Below are 18116 nucleotides of genomic sequence, written 5' to 3'. Positions count from 1 at the left end.
AACATACATGAAAAACCACCTGAAAAGCCACCATTAAAAGGCTCATAAGGAAGCAGACTTGGCCCAGTGGTTAGGACGTCCGTCTACCACATGGGAAGTCTGACGTTCAAACCCCAGGCCTCCTTGACCCGTGTGCAGCTGGTCCGTGCGCAGTGTTGATGCGCGCAAGGAGTGCCCTGCCACGCAGGGATGTCCCCGTGTAGGGGAGCCCCACGCTCAAGGAGTGTGCCCTGTAAGGAGAGCCTCCCAGAGCGAAAGAAAGTGCAGCCTGCCCAGGAATGGTGCCACACACACGGAGAGCTGACACACAAGATGACGCAACAAAAAGAAACAGATTCCCGTGCCGCTGACAACAGAAGTGGAGAAAGAAGAACATGCAGTGAATAGACACAGAGAGCAGACAACTTGGGGGGGGGGGATAGAAATAAATAAAATAAATAAATAAATCTTTAAAAAAATAAAAAATAAAAGGCTCATAATTTTAGGGTACCTGCTTGATATGGTACTCTGAAATTAAAGACAAAGCAATATCCTTGGAATTTAACAATATCAAAGATCTATTGAAATTGCTTTATAATAAAAAAATTTACCTATTTAAAACCTCTCACTTTTCTTAAGCTCAGGAAGATACAGCTTCGCAGGAACACAGCTAAGAAACAAAAAGCAACCACAATGACTGTGAGAAAATAAAATAGATATTGTAAGAACCCAGGTCTTTCTTTTTCCCTTTTTTATTTAAGAGAAAGAAAAGAAAAAAAAAATTACTACTGAATAAGCTTTAAACCAGAATGTGATGCATCACAGGCAATCGCCTGAAGAGATTACAAAGACAGAAAAAAGCTCACCCTTTTAAAGGAGCTAAGCAGATACAACCCATTACATACATGTTCTCAAACTATTTCTCTTATCTTTATGATCTGGGGTAGGCTTGCAATTTGGAATGAGGTGACTCCAGGAAATGGATAGACCATTATCTTCCTTGGTGCTTGCTTTTCAAAGAGATAGCTCTCAGTTCTTGAGAAAACACTCTTGAGTTCTAAGACTGGCAAGGAGCTTGTTTAGCATTTGTCCTTACAGTAGAGAACTTAGCTGAGCCCACCTGGACTTCTGGCCCAGAAATATGAATGTGTGTTGTTTGAAGCCCTAAGTTTATGCGAATTTGTTTTGTAGCAATGGCAAACAAGCACATCTCTCTTGCCCCGGTTCCAGGCTTGTCTTCCCTCTCCGTGAGAGCACCTCCTTCCCATGAGTTCCAGGTATGACCGTCCTGCCCCATTTTGTAAATCCCTCCCCTGCTGATATGGTCTTGTCCTGGGGTCCATGCCCCCCAGCATAATAAGTTTCCTCAAATCTGAGTTGCTCAGTGCAGATGTCTGAGGCTCCGGCAGGACATCACGAGCCCTGCAGAGCCGTCTAGTATGGGGGGGCAGTCTGTCCAGTCTTGGTTGAGCCCTTTCCGTTAGCATGGGCTTTAACGCACTTCCTTATTCTTACAATTGTCTCCTACATCCATTCCAATCCTCTTTCGGCCTCCACCCCTATACTGCAGTGCAACTGCTGGCTCCTCGTTGCTAAGCCAAAGGCAAATTTTCAATCTTCATCTTAGTTGGCCTATCAGCAGCGCTTGACTCAATTGATCCTTGAAATACTTTCTGAACTTCCAGATCACTACACTTTCTTCACTGGACTTTCCTTTTTCACTTTTTTCTCCCCTTAAAATTTATTTTGAAATAAATTCAAACTTACAAGGCAGTTGCAAAAATAAAACAAAACTAATACCAAGAACTTTAATATGCCCTTATCCCCACAGATACCCAGCTCCACCAATTATAACATTTTGACACATTTGTCATATTCTATCTATCCATCTATCTGTCTATCAATGCATCTATAAATCTGTCCATCTATTTATCTATCTATTCTCTATTCAAGAGTAGGTTGTATGCATCATGATCCTTGAACACATAGGACTTGCAAGAATTCAGGCATTTTTTTTCCTAATGAGGTTGTGAATACCTTTTGGTCCTGACTCACAAACCACGCAGTCCTGTACTCCACAGGATTCTAATAAGTGTGTTACCTGGATTCCAGATTCCATGCATATTAGAAGTATAGGAGCAGGAAGAGTACTGTGTAGACTGGGTCATGAAGAGCAAAAGGAAGTGATCGTTGTCAACTTGCCTGTAAAGGAGGAGACAAAAATCTGTAAAAGATAGAAAGAAGCTCAAATAAAGCTTGCTTCCTCAGAGATTTAACGGGAGGACAAAGAGCCTTAGCAAGCACTGGGTTAAAGCAGTGCTTTATTCATTCAACAAACATTTATGGAATATTTATTCTGTTACTCTTGTATTCAGGTGGGCCCAGGGAACTGGGTTCTGGCCAATGAAATGCAGACATAGTGTTATCAGTCACATTCAGACATGGCCTTTAAATTTTCTATAACATACTTCCCGTACTCTCTCTTCCTGCACCTGGCCCCAAATAGAGTATTCAGGGGTGGAGTCTGAGGCCCTTGAAGAGGTCAGGTCTCTGAATGACTGTAGGGTGCAGAGCATGCTACTGACCTGCACTGACTATGTCATCAGCAAGAAATACTTTGTGAGGTCAAGCCACCGAGGTTTTGGGGTTGTTTGTTATAGCACCAGAATTACTTATCCCAACTGACACAGAAATTAGTACTGAAAATACTGTTTAAAAATAGACTGAACTTTGTGGTATCAGGCATTATGCAGCAAGGAAACAGATAGGGCAGGCTAAATGGCTGGAGAGCCACATGATACAGTGACCAAAAACTTGGTAAAATTGTCACCTACGATATTTTGGATATCTTATTGAATTTGCAGAGCTAGGGGAAGAAACTAGAAAGAAGAACATTAGCAATGTATGTTACAAGCTATTACAAGAAAGGGATGAACTTAGAAAAGAACTGGCCAATTTACAAGCAGCAGTGAAAGGGAATAGATAAAAGCCCAGAAATTCAGAGTCTTTAAGATTTGTTAAGCCCAACTGTTTTTCGACTGCAAAATATAATAGATGAAAACACAAAAGACTTTGAGCAACAAAGGCTCAAGAGAATTTTGCAGGTGAACAGAGTGACTCACTTTTACACCAAAGATCAGACAGTGGTCTTCCAGCCCAAGGCTGATAGTTTTTAGGAAGCCATCATGAAGTTGAAAGAAGCAAGCAGAGAGCACACAAAAATAAGGCAGTCTTGAAAACTACGTCTAGGAAAGAACTTTGGGTGTGGTTACTGGCCCATGGAACTGACTGGAAGTAAAGAGACGAGCAGCTTAGAAAGTTTTCGACATCCCAACTAAAAAAGCATTTTACTGTTCAAGATGTGAGCCCCTAATCTTCCTCCCTCCTCACTGTGCACTTTAGCTGTGGCCAAGGAGATGATGCACACTGAAAATTTTGCCAGGGGATGGATCCAGAAGCCACACAAACAATGGAAAGTTCCTCCCAGATAGCAGAGGTGGAGCCTAAGGATATGAATGCCTGGAGTATTTCAGAATTTCTGTTCACCTGTGACTGCTGTGTGTCTTCCATTTTCTTTTCCCAGCTGCAAGTGATTAATTTAGTCATTCTGTGTTCCTCTGTTTTACGTTATTAGAAAATGTGAGCAACAAGGTCAGGACTAGGGTGAGGTAAAGGAGATGCCTAGGGGCCAAAATATAAATTGGTGCTCACTTCCAGGGTTGAGCTGAAAGAGCTGACCTTGACTTTACCTCATCTTAATCACTGGACCTTGCAGAAGGGAGGGATAACTTCTCATCTTAAGTTGGACTACAAGGAGCCACACCCAGACCCCAAGAAGAGGACTGCACTGTCAGTGGACGGGATACGTCTTTGAAATGTAAAGTTGTCAAAAGTGGTATCTGGAATGGGTTGATGGAAAAAGGAAAATCTAAGGATGTGGGAGAACTAAGGGAAAAAAATCTTATCATTGTGGTAAGTTATAATTTCTAAGTCATTCAGTTGGGGACAGATGAACTCTTTGGTGGGCCAGTTGGTTTTTCCAAGCCATAGATAAAACCTGCCTGTGCAGAGAATTGGCTGATAGCTGTTAACAGATGAACACTAAATGGTCTCTTCTACTATGAAAATAATATCTCAAGGCACATATCCTATTGAGGATGTGTGAATAGTGATGCCCTCATGTACGAAAGGCTATTCTGCTTAAAAAAGGATTTTTTCTACCAACAATGAATGAATCAAAGAATTAAGTGGAATGTGCTTGGTTGCTGTCTAAATAATGAATAAACCTTACAAATGCATTTTTGGAGTCCTTGTCTTTGTCAGTCACTCTTCATTAAAAAGACATTGGAAAATGAATAGAGCTAGATAAATTATGTCTTTTGCTTCATTGAAAATCATCCCTGTTACTCACACATTTAAATTAAAAAGATGAAAGAAATCTAAAAGTCATTTAAACAAAATTGGTCTGAATCCCCCAATCACTGACAAAAACTAAAAACAGACATACTAAAATCGAGATGCTAGGCAAGAAAATGAGTGGGGTTTGGAATTGGGAAGAGTGGGTTTGTATGAGTCCGTGTGTTCCTGCTGTCTCTTGACTGGGTTTACAAAGTTCAAAAAAATCAATTATGATTCTTATATTTTGAAAACAGTGCTGTAATTTCTAGTTATAGCTATGGTTTGAGACATTTTTTGAGTTACATACTATATTGAGAATCTAATGAAAAATATGGACTTCTCTCTCAGAAAAGTGCGCATAAATACACATGTTTAACTTGTCCTACTATTAACTTTATTGCCTTGCAAATGCTTTTCCTTCTCCAAGGGAATTACCAAAAAAGTTATGATTTTCTAATTTGATTTTTTAAGCAAAAAACTAAAAGCCACTTCTTGAAAAATAAAAATAAAACAAATTAAAGTTGTTCACACAGACCAAAAAGTAAGTTTTAACTCTGCTCAAAAGTAATAGGGAGGGAAGCAGACTTGGCCCAGTGGTTAGGGCATCCGTCTACCACATGGGAGGTCTGAGGTTCAAACCCTGGGCCTCCTTGACCCGTGTGGAGCTGGCCCATGTGCAGTGCTGATGCGTGCAAGGAGTGCTGTGCCATGCAGGGGTGTCCCCCACGTAGGGGAGTTCCAAGCGCAACGAGTGCGCCCCGTAAGGAGAGCCACCCAGTGCGAAAGAAAGTGCAGCCTGCCCAAGAATGGCACCACACACACGGAGAGCTGACACAACAAGATGATGCAACAAAAAGAAACACAGATTCCCGGGGCCACCGATAAGGATAGAAGCAGTCACAGAAGAACATACACACGCTGTGTCCACAGCGAATGGACACAGAGAGCAAACAACTGGGGTGGGGAAAGGGAGAGAAGTAAATAAAATAAATAAATCTTTAAAAAAAAAGTAATAGGGAAAAAGATGCTAATCCTTGGTTTTATAAGAAGTTGTGTGGTTGAGATATGGCGAACAATATCACACTGATACAACTGATTTTAACTTTTGTTTTGATGGTAATGAATGTTGAAACCCTGGCTCACTCACAAAGGAATATGGTAGCAAATGGCAAAAGTGCCCCTTTAGCCAGTCAAGGTTGGACTTGAATCAGGAAAACCAGGATTGTCTGCAACTCTTCAAAATGAATTCCTGTTACTTCATTTCCTTTGTCCTCAAGTTAATGAAGTTATCTTTGGCAAGGTCTGCCTCATTATTGGTCTCCATGTCAACAAGGAAATGATTACAGATGCACTTTCCACTTGAAGAGTGGAGTAGAAGTAACACACAAAAGCATTCTAAATTTCAGGTCTCTAGTTTTCTGAATGCAGAGAATTTGAGAAAGTTTTTCATCATTCTCAGTCCCAGTCTGTAGAAATATTTGCTTCAGCAGTGGAAAATTTGAAGTTTTGTCCCTCCAATGTATTTTTTCCAAGCATTTAGACTTGGCCAGAAGAGCTGGTATGGTGTTTTGTTTTGTTTTGTTTTGTTTTGTTTTGTTTTGTTTTGTTTTGTTTTGTTTTGTTTTGTTTTCCCAGCAGAACCATGTTGGTGACTAGAGGACCTTGAACTGAAAAAATTTACCCTATTCAATATAACCAAAAAGTTCACCTAATAAGCCAAACTGTGGACCAACTACTTCCAGTAGAACAGCTGGACAAGTTGGCTTGCTTTTATCATTTTCTCTTAAGCACACATATAAATTTCTCTTTAAGCTCAATAAACATTTCTTGTGCATGATTGATATTCTGCTATTATTATTTAATAAAACCTCTTTAAAAATGGTGATTCAAAGCCCTGGCTTTAAGGAAGTTGGAGATATTTACAACAGTAGACAGAACTGTTGACAGTATCTGGCCCTGATGCAGGCTGGCTCACATGCAGAGCTGCTTTCTTCTAGAAGGAGCACTTCCAGAGGAGCTGCCAAGATTCACAGGGGCGTCTTCTATGACCTGAACTTGGAGTTTTCTTTCCATCAAAGTTTGCTTGGCCAAGACTTTTCATAGTTTTGAAGAAATCAGTGGCATATGTATTTTTAAAAATAGACTCAGAAAATCTGTTTTTTTTTTCCTTTGATGGCATTGATATGCAAATAATAAAACCTATAAGATAGAATAAAAAAGTCTATGGTTTTGTTCTTTTCCATGCTAAAGGGAACGTGTATTATTTTCAATTTTCAGAAGATCTGCTTCAAAATATCAGGAAAATATTATAAATATGGTGTAATGCCAAAGAACTATTCCTCCTCAGCTTCAAGTCCCCAAATAAACCAATTTCAGGGCATGAGGCTTCACCAGGTTCTCTCCAGTTACCTCGGGATACTTTAGCTTGGAATAGGTTGAGCAACCTTATAGAATGCTTCAAAATAAGGATTTTGATTTGGGACAAAATCATTTGGTAAGATTCTAGTTTTTCCAAAATATGGTTCTTCTCATGAATCCACGATGTCTGAAATATAATTTAGGATGTCGAGGTGCCAGGTACTTCTTCACCTCATTGGCCTCAGGTTTACATTGGCTTTTCTCAACAAAAGCACCACAACTTGATATCTCATCACATTCAACAATGAAAGTAAACCGAAGGGCACACGTTTGTACTTTCTTCTCTTCAACGTATTCTGATTTAAGTTAGCCCCAACAATAGTTAACAATAGATACTTGTAATCAAAATGATAGGGGATATTTTATTTAATTCTTGTCAATAGGAAACTATTTTAGAAATCATAAAATGACAACAGTGATAATTTTCTATTACCTAACCACATACTTACATAGCATGTAATAAAGACACTTTGAACAAGTGGAAAGTCAAATTTGGAAATTGTTACAACTGCTCCATTCACTAGCTACTTCTCTGTATTTAAAGAGCCAGTCATTGAAACTTGAGAGTCTTTCAATACTCTCTGGAAGTTCCTCACAGCTGATAATGATGACCTATGGCACCTAGTTCCACAGGCTTTTTTAAAAAAATTACATAGCTTCAGTGTGTGACACTTCCAATTACATTCATAAATGTTTCTCTCGCCAGTATTCTCTCAGATAAATAAATACTGGAATTTTTTTTTTTAAGGAAGTACTGGGGATTGACTCCAAGACCTCATACATGGGAAGCAGGTGCTCAACCACTGAGCCACACCCACTCCCCAGAATTTACAGTCTTTATTTTTTTTTTAGAATTTACAGTCTTAAGAGAACCATGGCATTTCTCTCCAGGCCTCATTTGACTAAATCTAGAGATGGGCAGAACATGACTGCATGGGGGGGCGGGGAAAGTCTTAGTTCTCCTTATTTAGGCTTAGCTACAACTGTTAACTTTCCATTCGTGTCCGCGGCAGTGTCGTAGGCATAACTGTTCGTTTTATGCATATTGACTCTGATTTCCTGCAAGTAATTTTATAACCATGGCAAGCTAGTTTTGGCCCCTTCTTCATCAATAGAAATCTCTTTAAAAGGAGTCTTTGATGTTTTCTGTGTTTATCTCGCATAAATCAATAGTTGTTTTTTCATTGCACCATCAGTCTTCTTGTAAAACAGTATCGAATAAGCTAGTGGAAAATCTCTTAATCGAAGATAATGTCATAATAAATGTCATAATCTTAATTACAACATCCTGCAACAATTCTCTATCATTCCAAAGATTGTGAATTTGTGTATTTATAGAAATCAGCTAGTGGGCTCTAAAAGTTTGCTTTTATATGCAGATGAAATAAACTCTTAAAATGTAAATGCTGGGTCTGCAGCCGCTCTCCAGCACCAGCGCTGCCTCTTGCTCAAAGCTCCAGCCCAAGGAGGGGCTAAGTAAGGAGGTCTCTACATCTTGGCCCGTACAAAACAGATTGCCTGCAAACCCACCAGCGATAAAGCACTCAGAAAGCAACTGGCAAAAAAAGCAACTGGCTAGAAGAGCGGCTTACTCACAAGCGTGAGCCCTCTCTGCTCTGTAACCCCTCATGGTTAAGGGCCTGAAAGTGTGGCATCTGTGAAATTATCAGAAGTCCACTGAACTCCTGATTTGCAAACTTCCCTTCCAGTGTCTGGTGCAAGAAATTTCTCAGGACTTCAAAACAGATCCGGGCTTGCAGAACGCAGCTATGGATGCTTTGCAGGAGGTTAGTGAGGCCTACCCGACTAGCCTTTTTGAAGACACCAATCTGTGTGCTACCCATGCCAAACGTGTAGCAATTATGCCAAAAGACAACCATTTAGGATGCTGCGTACACGGAGAACATGGTTAGCTTAAGAATCCGCGATTGTGGGAAACATTTCGCTCTTGGAAAAAAAAAAGTTTTTTCTTCTTCTTGTTATTGGTAGTTCTGAACATTAGATAATTTTTCCCCTCATGGGGTCAAAAGGTACCTAAAATCAGGTATTGGCAGTTTTTCCATTTTCATTTGTGTGTAAATTTTTAATATAAATGAGGGGATATAAAGCATTAATATAAGTCAAAAGGCTTCAGTGGACAAGTTTCAACAGTTCAGCTTTATAACAATTATAAATAAACCTGTTAAATTTTTCTGGACAATGCCAGCATTTGGATTTTCTAAAAAAGAAGTAAAGTTTTTAGTGATGGCAACTAAATGGTGGTTGTAGCATTTTTCTCATACAGTCGATTCCATCCATTCACTATACTTTTCTGAGTTGTCCGACATGCAAGTACATGTTTTTAATGTTATCTGTCTTCTGTGTTGTTCTTGTAAGTTTGGTATTAAAATATACTAAACTGAAAAAAAAAAGTCAATGCTGACAAATATGCATGATCTCACTTACATGAAATAACTAAAATATGCAAATTTGTAGAGACAGAAAGATTACAGGGTACCAAGGGCAGGGCTGGAAATGTTTTGGTAATGGATGGTGATGATGGTAGCACAAGGTGAATGTAATTAACACCACTGAATTGTTCACTTAAAAGTGGTTAAAATGGGAAACATTATGTTGTATTTAGATAGCGATGCCAAAAATTTAAAGAGAGAGAAGAAAAGGCAGTATTTTGGGGGAGAAGGAAGTAAAAACTATTTTCCAAGAAAAAGAAAATATTTTCACCTAGGAATGTCAGATTTATTGTAATCTTGTCAACTGGTTTTGAACAAACAGAAGGTAATCTATTAGCAGTGACTTTACCACAAAAATTAATATTTACTCCCAAGTTGCGATATTTTCAATCTTTTCGTGCTTCCTGAAAGTTTTCAAAGGTTTCTGAAAAATTTCAAAGCTGTTTCCATCAAAATTCGTCATGACTGATTTTTTTAAATGCCAGGGAAAAGTAAGTATAAGTAACAGAATGCTATATTTTTTGTAGTACTATATTCCAACCACTAAAACCAAGTTTTGTGGGTTTTATTTGTTACTGGGACTTTTTGTAATCTGCAGGTCAATTTATGTTACTACTCCTTATAATGCAATTTCGTGAACTTCAAACTATATACAGGATCCCAAGTGGAAACTGCACCATTCTCTGACCAGTAGAGGAAATTTGATTAATTGTTGGTGATAAGAAAGCCCTCCATCGTATATTACCACCCTTGGCATCATTTCTCAATTTACAATGAAATACCAGCATATTTTGTAAAAAAATAATAACAGACTTTTGTTTCGGCAATGTTCAAAAGTAACCACAGATCCAAAACAAAACTCACACAGGCACACACAACTGACCACAGTTGAAATTTCAGACCTCTAAAGGAGAACAACCCCAACAAAAATGTGTGTACCAAGCCTTACAAAAATTTGTTGACGAGAACAAATAAGTCCACATGAAGAAACAGGCAAAGCACCAGCTGCGTATCAATGCCAAAAGTCTGTGTGGTTACAGGTCAGAAGCTCGGTCGTGTTCCTACTTTTTTTTAATTTTGGGTCTGGATGAAAAATTAGATAGGTTTACATTTTCACAAGACAAATAGAGCCATGACTTATATTTTATAATTTAGACAGCTGGTTTGAGAGGAATAATTATTTTTCCCTCTCAAATGTTGGGGAGGCCCATGCAACCCCTACCCCCATCTCCACAAATGTCCCAGCCCCTCCCAACCCTGACTTTATATCCATGCGGTGCCTCCAGAAGCCAGATAATACCAGCCCTCAGCCTGGTGATCAGTGCGTACAATTTTTATAAAAGCTTAAGTACTTAATTATTCCATAGTTGAGAAGCAGTGGTGGTAGTGCTCTCCTCTGAGGTCAGTCATCCACAGGATTTTAAAGTATGTTTTCAAGTGCATTTGACGATGATTTCAGAGAAGAAAAGACATTACAAAAGGAACCAGAAAGAAAGGAAGCAAAACCTAATAGCAGAATCTCAAGTGTGCTTACTTGCCACAGATCTGCAAATTGGTGGAAGGGATACCACAATGGTTTCACAAGCAATTGAAATACTTGAAGCAGAATTAAGAACTTTCAAAGATCCGCTTGGGACAGCACAAACCAATTCACATGCAAATCAAGAGCTCAGAGCCAGTGAGGTTGATTGCGCATTGATTTATAGAAAAACTGAGGAGAGATGAGAATGTGACCAGGGTAGTCAGCCTCTGTTGTCTGCTGATGATACCTCTTTCTCAAATGTTGTAAACCCAAGTGAGGACCAGGCACACGGTGGTGTCTGCTAGGGTTTCGGTTCCAGGTTCTGTGGAAGGGCCCCAGCAAGCTTCATAAAGTCAAAATGGGCCCTTGGGCAGGGGCATCCATTTAGAGACCTCAAGTATGGGCATGCCTTGTATTCTGTATTCATGTGCCTCGCTTTACTGCACTCAGCAGATATTGTATTATTTTACAAATTGATGGTTTATAGCAACCCTGTGTCAAGCAAATCTATTGGTGCCATTTTTGCAGCAGCATGTGCCACTTTGTGTCTTTGTGTCACATTTTGGTAACTTGCACAATATTTCAAACTTTTCCATTACCATTATATCTATTGTCGTGCTCTGTGGTCAATGATCTTTGATGTTACTATTATAAATGTTTGGGGGAACCACAAAACCAACCCATGTAGGACGATGAACTTAGTCCACTAAAGTTGTATGTGTCAACAAGAAGTGCCTGAAGAAGATGCAAGCCAACAATGCCAAGGCCATGGGTGCACGTGCACAGGCCATCAAGGCCCTTGTAAAGCCCAAGGAGGTCAAGCCCAAGATCGCGAAGAGTGACAGCCCAAGCTCAATCGACTTGCCCACAATGCCCACTCTAAGCTCGGGAAGCGTGCTGTGCCGGCATCGCCAAGGGTCTCAGACTCTCCTGACCAAAGGCCAAGGCCAAGGATCAAACCAAGACCCAGGCTGCTGCTCTGGCTCAGGCAACTGCTCCAGGTCAGGTTCCCTAAGGTTCCCAGTCCCCCCACGAAGGCACCTGAGTAGAGCCTTCTGTCTGCCAGGGTGAGCGCATGGAAGGACTGGTGTGACCCCTGGGCTGCCATCTCCATGGGGCTGGGGTCCTCCTGTCCTGTTTGTACAAATAAACTTGAGGCAGGAAAAAAAAAGTTGTATGTGTCCTGACTGCTCCACCAATCAGCGGTTCTCCCATCTCTCCTCCTCTCCTCAGGTGTCCCTATGCCCTGAGACACAACAACATTAAAATTAGAACAGTTAATAATCCTTCAATGGCCTTTAAGAAATCAAGTGAAGGGAAGAGTATCCCTTCCACTTTAAATCAAAAGCTAGGGGAAAAAAAGAAAAAAAAAACACTAGAAATGATTCCACTTATTGAAAGAGCCATGTGGAAAGATGAGAGACGCTGAAAGGTAGGCCATTTGCACCAGTTAGCCAAGTTGTAAATGCAAAGGAAAAGTTCTTGAAGGAAATTAAAACTGCTACTCCAGGGAACACATGAATGATAAGAAAGCAAAGCAGCCTTTCTTAGATTAAACCAGCCTCAACATCCCCTTATACCAAAGCCTAATTCAGAGCAAGGCCCTAACTCTCTTCGATTCTATGAAGGCTGAGAGAGGTGACGAAGGTGCAGTAGAAAAGTTTGAAGTTAGTTGAGATTGTTTTATGAGGTTAAGGAAAGAAGCTATCTCCATAACATCAAAGAGCAAGGCGCAAAAGCCAGTACTGAAGTAAAAACTGCAGCAGTTATGCAGAAGATCTAGCTACGGTAATTGATGAAGGTGACTACACTACACAAGAGATTTTCAATGTAGATGAAACAGCCTTATATGGGAAGAAGATGTCATCTAAGACTTTCATAGCTGTAGAGGAGAAGTCAATGCCTGGCTTCAAAGCTTCAATGGACAGGCTGACTCTCTTGTTAGGGCTAATGCAGCTAGTGAGTTAAGTTGAAGCCAATGCTCATTTACCATTCTAAAAATCCTAGGGCCCTTAAATATTATGCTAAATCTACTCTGCCTGTGCTCTTTAAAAGGAACAACGATGCCTGAATGACAACACCTTTGTTTACAACATTGTTTACTGAATATATTAAGCCCACTGTTGAGATCTACTGCTCAGAAAAAGAGTCCTTTCAAAATATTACTGCTCATTGACAATGAACCTGGTCACTCAAGAGCTCTGATGGAGATGTACAACAAGATGAACATTGCTTTTATGCCTGCTAACACAGCATCCATTCTGCAGCCCTTGGATCAAAGGGTAATTTAAACTTTCAAGTCATTATTTAATAACTACATTCCATTAGGCTATGGCTGCCATAGATAGTGAGTCCTCTTATGGATCTGGGCAAAGTAAATTGAAACCCTTCTGGAACGGATTCACCATTCTAGATGTCAAGAACTTTTATGATTCATGGGAGGAGGTCAAAATAGCAACACTAACAGGAGTTTGCAAGAAGTGGATTTCAACTCTCGTGGGTTTTGAACGGTTCAAGACTTCAGTGGAGGAAGTCACTGCAGATGTGGTAGAAATAGCAAGAGAACTAGAATTATGAAGTGGAGCCTGAAGATGCATTGTTGCCATCTCATGGTAAAACTTTAATGAATGAGGAGTTGCTTCTTGTGAAGAGCAAAGAAAGAGATTTCTTAAGATGGAATCTACTCCTGTTGAAGATGCTGTGAATGTTGTTGAAATAACAACAGAGGATTTAGAATATTACTTCAGCTTAGTTGATAAAGCAGTGGCAGCATTGGAGATGATTGACTCCAATTTTGAAAGAAATTCTACTCTGGGTAAAATACAATCAATCAGCATCACCTGCTACAGAGAAATCTTTCGTGAAAAGAAGAGTCAACCAAAGCTACAAACTTCATTATTGTCTTATTTTTAAGAAATTGCCACAGCCACCCCAATCTTCAGCAACCACCACCCTGACAAGTCAGCAGTTATCAACATTGAGGCAAAACCCTTCACCAGCCAAAATATCACACACTTAATAGATCACAATATAGTGTAAACATAACTTTTATGTGCACTGGGAAACCCAAAAATTCTTGTGACTATCTTTATTGCACAATTTGCTTTATTGCACTGGTCTGGAACTGAACATGCAATATCTCCAAGGTAGGTCATACGGACTAGAGATTCATGCTGGAAATGAAGATGAATAAAACAATCTTTTATCAAACACCAAATATGAAAAAAGATATCTAAATCATGAAAGAAGCAAGGCATTTTGGGAATGGGTGTAGCTCAGTGGTTGAGTGCCTGCCTCCCATGTATGAGGTCCTAGGTTCAATCCCTGGTACCACCACCCCTCCAAAAAAAAAAACAAGGCATTTCAAGAAATGCAATTAAATGTAATGAAGTGTTGATTAATGTATAACTTTAAATGAATTTTAAGTGTTCATTGCTTATTTTGGCTGTTTTTCTGTTGTGGTGGCTATGGTGCTTAGAAAACATTACAAACTTTCAAATCATATTTAGAAATCCAAATAAAATTTTTTCACCTCAGAAGTCTGTGAAGTCAGGATAGTGATTACCTAGAAGGAGCCGGAGGGGCCTTCTGAGGTGTCTGTTTCTTCTCCAGCACTGGCTGCATGGATGAATTTTAATGGTGAGCTAGAGCCCATGCAAGCCAGCTATGACAGCTGATGGCCTTCATTTGCAGGAATTTTATGAGCCAGTAATTAAACACAGCTATCATCAAAAATTAAATTATATAAACCAACAAATAAATTATCCTTAAAATAAAGCTACTCAAAAGTTCCTGATTATGGGAAGCAGACTTGGCCCAGTGGATAGGGCGTCCATCTACCACATGGGAGGTTCGCGGTTCAAACCCCGGGCCTCCATGACCCGTGTGGAGCTGGCCCATGCGCAGTGCTGATGCGCGCAAGGAGTGCCCTGCCACGCAGGGGTGTCCCCCGCATAGGGGAGCCCCACGCACAAGGAGTGCACCCCGTAAGGAGAGCCGCCCAGCGTGAAAGAAAGTGCAGCCTGCCCAGGAATGGCACCGCACACACACAGAGCTGACACAACAAGATGACACAACAAAAAGAAACACAGATTCCCGCGCTGCTGACAATAACAGAAGTGGACAAAGAAGAACATGCAGCAAATGGACACAGAGAGCAGACAATGGGGGTAGGGGGAAAAGGGAGAGAAATAAATAAAATAAATAATCTAAAAAAAAGTTCCTGATTAATTTACTATGTTTTACTATTATCTATGCTCTTGAGGCTTTTGATGTGTATTGGATCTGTACTGTGGAATTATATAACACATAGTGGTATAGATACAACTGCACATCTGTATGGTGGAATGAAAGCATTCTGTGAGAATCAATTGACTATCAAAAGGTTACAACAAAGAGTCTTGTATATGTTATTATCTGTAAATTATGTGCTATACATTCTCTATATCAGTAAATTTAAGATAAACCTATGTGTGTGTGTGTTTATACATTTTTTTCTCCAGAAAACCAATTGTTAAACATTTATCATCAATTCACTGGTATATTAAGTTTATGAAAATCCATTGAGCTCTATCTTTCCCACAGTCCATTCTCCTTATAGCATTCAGTTTTTTAAGATCATGAAGCAAAATATATTACTATCAATTGCTTAAATTTTCCAGAAGCTTCCCATTGCATTTAAAATAAAACCTGGGGCAGTGGATGTGACCCACGCGATTGGGCTCCCATCTACCATATGGGAGGTCCAAGGTTTGATCCCTCGGGCCTCCTGGTGAAGGCGAGCTGGCCTGAGTGACAAGCTGACCCAAGCATAGTGCTGGCTCACGCAGGAGTGCTGGCCTGTGCAGGAGTGTTAGCCCACACAGGAGTGTTAGCCCGCTCGGGAGAGTTGGCCTGTACAGGAGTGCTGGCCCACATGGCAAACTGGCCCGAGTGGAAAGCTGGCACAGCGAGATGACACAAAAAAGAGATGCACGGAGGAGAGACAATAAGAGACACAGCGGACAAGGGAGCTGAGGTGGCACAAGAGATTGAGCCCCTCTCTCCCACTCTGGAAGGTCCCAGGATCAGTTCCCGGTGCCACCTAAAGAGAAGACAAACAGACACAGAAGAACGCACAGTGAACGGACACAGAGAGTAGACAATGTGGGGAGGTGGTGGGGAGGAGAAATAAACAAATAAATCTCTAAAAAATAATAATAATTTTTAAACCCCTGGATTTCAAGGCACAGCTTCATCTCTTATCTTCATCTCCCAACACTTGACCCCTTTTATTCAGGGTGGTTTCTTTCTGTGTCCCCCTCCCCAACATATTTTTTTTTAAAGAAGTTTTAGATTACATAAATGTTATGTAATCTTTCTGTCCCTTGAGCTATCTCATTCCTGACTCATGTTTTTTGGTACTAATTTCCTTCACCTGGAATGCCCTTCCCTTAAAAATTGGTATCACTCTCTCCTTATCATTCTACCCTCAGCTCAAATGACACCTTAAAAAAGACTTCTCTGACTACCCATCAACCCAGTGACTCCATAAATACAAATACCCTGCTTTCTTCATACAGTATTTATCACAGTATTTAAAGCATATTATAAGCATTGTCTAATTCCTTTCACTAAAACACATGAATCATAAAGAGAGGAGATCTGGTATTAATCATTACTCTGTCTGCAATGCTTAGAGTAACAGGCACATAGTAGAACTCAATAAAAAAGTAATGAATGAATAAAAGCATGAATGCCCATGACTTAAAATATCAAATAATGTGTTAGAAATTAACACAGAAAGCAATAGACTTACCTCTAGTCCAGCTCCTAGGAAGAAACTTGTAACTTTTCTAACAGCTTTCTGTTTTTAGTATTTCTGATGGTTACCTTCCCACCTAAAAGAAAATACTTAATTGCTATTAATTTTAAAATAATTTTTAGATATTATCTATTAAGTTACCAACATGATAGGAAAATTTACTCATGCTGCTCCCTAACTGCTCTTTGATTCCGCCTCCTAATATCATTCTATCACTATTTTTGGACCGTCTGTTAGTGACCTTTCTAATATGAAATAATACGCATTTATCTTGTTGTTATTGTTGCTCCATCTGCTAAAGTTATTAATAGTATTTTCTGATTTCATACTTTGGAAGAAAAGAATATTAGTTTTCCTGCCCTTCTTTTACTACATTTTTCCTTTCCACCTCCCAACCTCTGCTTCTTTTCTTTTTCCTTTTTTGAGATATGCAAAGCTTTATTTTGTAAAAATGCCGTCATTACAAAGTTAAAATATGGGAGCACTCATTTTTCCCACACACAAAGCGTTCATAAATATGAGCCACAGAGCTAGTTCTTCATTTAAAAAGACTATTTTTAAACTATACAATACGATATCCTAACGTCTGAGAGGCAATGCAACCCTTAGGCTGCACAATATCAGGGTTAGTAAACTTGCCTCACTATGCAGAATTTATAACATAATTCCAAAATTTAAGAGGGAGGGATAAAGTATCTTCCAACCTCTGCTTTTGATATCGATGAAAATCAATACGGAGTAATTATATTATTATGAATATGCAACTATTTTTCACCGCACAGGATCACAATTCATATTGATCTTCATTTTCCTTGCTTTGCCTGCCTTCTAAGTTTTTCCAAATCCTCAAGAATGATTTCAAATCATTGGAATTACTCTTTACCTCAGATATCTCCCTCCTGGAGCCTTCTATCCCTCTGATCAAATCTGGACTGGCTGCTCTACTTCAGATCTTACCCTGGGATTCTCCTGTATTAATCTTTAAGTTTAATTCACTGCTTCCTAAATTACCTACCTTTTTTCTTTTCTTTCAGTCAGTTCATTTTCTCATTTTTGAGTACATATCAAGTAACTTCCTAAGAAAGAATACATGAGATATAAGTCTTTTCATTCTTTGCCTTTTTGAAAATGCCTTCATTCTACATTCTTATTGGAGCGATAGTTTAGCAAAGGACAAAGTTATAGCAGAAAATTAATTTCCTTTAGAAAGAAGCCTGATGTCAATCTAATTTTTGTTTTCACATATTTTTCTCTTTTGAAGCTTTTAGGACCTTCTTTTTACTCTTAGTTCTACATGTGGAACTTTTTTCATTCATTGTGCTAGGCAGTCATAGGGACTTTATTATTTTTAAAGATTTATTTTATTTATTTCTCCCCCACCCTTGTTTTGCACTCACTATCTGTTCTCTCTGTCTGTTCATAGTGTGCTTGTCTTCTTTTTAGGAGGCACTGGGAACCGAACCTGGGAACTCCCATGTGGGAGGGAGATGCCCAAGGGCTTGAGCCACCTCCGCTCCCAAATAGGGATTTTTGATCTGAAGATTAA

The 18116-nt window shown here is 39.6% G+C and overlaps 1 long non-coding RNA gene and 1 other non-coding gene across 2 annotated transcripts; one reads left to right on the top strand and one right to left on the bottom strand.

The window, feature by feature from the left end:
• Positions 1–590: 590 nt before the first annotated feature.
• Positions 591–16643, bottom strand: LOC111759981 (uncharacterized). The gene is made up of 3 exons (XR_002793801.3): positions 16565–16643; positions 2081–2181; positions 591–649 (listed from the first exon to the last, which is right to left on the bottom strand). It is a non-coding gene; the product is annotated as an uncharacterized lncRNA (long non-coding RNA).
• Positions 14034–14103, top strand: TRNAG-CCC (transfer RNA glycine (anticodon CCC)). The gene has a single exon. It is a non-coding gene; the product is annotated as a tRNA-Gly (tRNA).
• Positions 16644–18116: the final 1473 nt, after the last annotated feature.

Source organism: Dasypus novemcinctus, chromosome 14, assembly GCF_030445035.2.
Source record: "Dasypus novemcinctus isolate mDasNov1 chromosome 14, mDasNov1.1.hap2, whole genome shotgun sequence".
Classification (NCBI taxonomy): domain Eukaryota; kingdom Metazoa; phylum Chordata; class Mammalia; order Cingulata; family Dasypodidae; genus Dasypus; species Dasypus novemcinctus.
Note: the sequence above shows the minus strand (reverse complement) of the source record. Positions and strands in the feature narration are given on the sequence as shown.